Genomic DNA, 2,572 nt, shown 5'->3' with positions numbered 1-2,572 from the left:
TAGGAAACACACTATCACACACACATCTGTGGTAGGAAATGGTAGGAAACACACTATCACACACACATCTGTGGTAGGAAATGGTAGGAAACACACTATCACACACACATCTGTGGTGGGAAATGGTAGGAAACACACTATCACACACATCTGTGGTAGGAAATGGTAGGAAACACACTATCACACACACATCTGTGGTAGGAAATGGTAGGAAACACACTATCACACACATCTGTGGTAGGAAATGGTAGGAAACACACTATCACACACATCTGTGGTAGGAAATGGTAGGAAACACACTATCACACACATCTGTGGTAGGAAATGGTAGGAAACACACTATCACACACACATCTGTGGTAGGAAATGGTAGGAAACACACACACACACACATCTGTGGTAGGAAATGGTAGGAAACACACTATCACACACACATCTGTGGTAGGAAATGGTAGGAAACACACACACACACACATCTGTGGTAGGAAATGGTAGGAAACACACTATCACACACACATCTGTGGTGGGAAATGGTAGGAAACACACTATCACACACACATCTGTGGTAGGAAATGGTAGGAAACACACTATCACACACATCTGTGGTAGGAAATGGTAGGAAACACACTATCACACACATCTGTGGTAGGAAATGGTAGGAAACACACTATCACACACATCTGTGGTAGGAAATGGTAGGAAACACACTATCACACACACATCTGTGGTAGGAAATGGTAGGAAACACACACACACACACATCTGTGGTAGGAAATGGTAGGAAACACACTATCACACACACATCTGTGGTGGGAAATGGTAGGAAACACACTATCACACACATCTGTGGTAGGAAATGGTAGGAAACACACTATCACACACACATCTGTGGTAGGAAATGGTAGGAAACACACTATCACACACATCTGTGGTAGGAAATGGTAGGAAACACACTATCACACACATCTGTGGTAGGAAATGGTAGGAAACACACTATCACACACATCTGTGGTAGGAAATGGTAGGAAACACACTATCACACACACATCTGTGGTAGGAAATGGTAGGAAACACACACACACACACACATCTGTGGTAGGAAATGGTAGGAAACACACTATCACACACACATCTGTGGTGGGAAATGGTAGGAAACACACTATCACACACACATCTGTGGTAGGAAATGGTAGGAAACACACACACACACACACACATCTGTGGTAGGAAATGGTAGGAAACACACTATCACACACACATCTGTGGTAGGAAATGGTAGGAAACACACTATCACACACACATCTGTGGTAGGAAATGGTAGGAAACACACTATCACACACACATCTGTGGTAGGAAATGGTAGGAAACACACTATCACACACACATCTGTGGTAGGAAATGGTAGGAAACACACTATCACACACACATCTGTGGTAGGAAATGGTAGGAAACACACTATCACACACATCTGTGGTAGGAAATGGTAGGAAACACACACACACACACATCTGTGGTAGGAAATGGTAGGAAACACACTATCACACACACATCTGTGGTAGGAAATGGTAGGAAACACACTATCACACACACATCTGTGGTAGGAAATGGTGGGAAACACACTATCACACACACATCTGTGGTAGGAAATGGTAGGAAACACTATCACACACACATCTGTGGTGGGAAATGGTAGGAAACACACTATCACACACACATCTGTGGTGGGAAATGGTAGGAAACACACTATCACACACACATCTGTGGTAGGAAATGGTAGGAAACACACTATCACACACACATCTGTGGTAGGAAATGGTAGGAAACACACTATCACACACACATCTGTGGTGGGAAATGGTAGGAAACACACTATCACACACACATCTGTGGTGGGAAATGGTAGGAAACACACTATCACACACACATCTGTGGTAGGAAATGGTAGGAAACACACTATCACACACACATCTGTGGTAGGAAATGGTAGGAAACACACTATCACACACACATCATATTGAAATCAGCTCAGACAGTAAGCCGGTCAACTCACCTTTTGACATAGTAGGTGGTTGTAATCTGGTTCCTGTTATTCCTCCACTGGCTCCCAATCTGGTTCCTGTGATTCCTCTAACTGGCTCCCAGTCTGGTTCCTGTGATTCCTCTAACTGGCTCCCAGTCTGGTTCCTGCGATTCCTCTAACTGGCTCCCAGTCTGGTTCCTGTGATTCCTCTAACTGGCTCCCAGTCTGGTTCCTGTGATTCCTCTAACTGGCTCCCAGTCTGGTTCCTGTGATTCCTCTAACTGGCTCCCAGTCTGGTTCCTGTGATTCCTCTAACTGGCTCCCAGTCTGGTTCCTGTGATTCCTCTAACTGGCTCCCAGTCTGGTTCCTGTGATTCCTCTAACTGGCTCCCAGTCTGGTTCCTGTGATTCCTCTAACTGGCTCCCAGTCTGGTTCCTGTGATTCCTAGCTCCCTGAGTACCACAGATAGCAGCACAGACACAGGTTAGTAAGAGAGGTCCGGTCCAGAAACAAGCCTTAGTCTCTGTCCCACTTGGTCCTTGTGCATATCT

The sequence above is a fragment of the Oncorhynchus tshawytscha genome, linkage group LG08, assembly GCF_018296145.1.
Source record: "Oncorhynchus tshawytscha isolate Ot180627B linkage group LG08, Otsh_v2.0, whole genome shotgun sequence".
Taxonomy (NCBI): domain Eukaryota; kingdom Metazoa; phylum Chordata; class Actinopteri; order Salmoniformes; family Salmonidae; genus Oncorhynchus; species Oncorhynchus tshawytscha.
The sequence above is the reverse complement of the archived record's forward strand: the minus strand, read 5'-3'. Positions refer to the sequence as shown.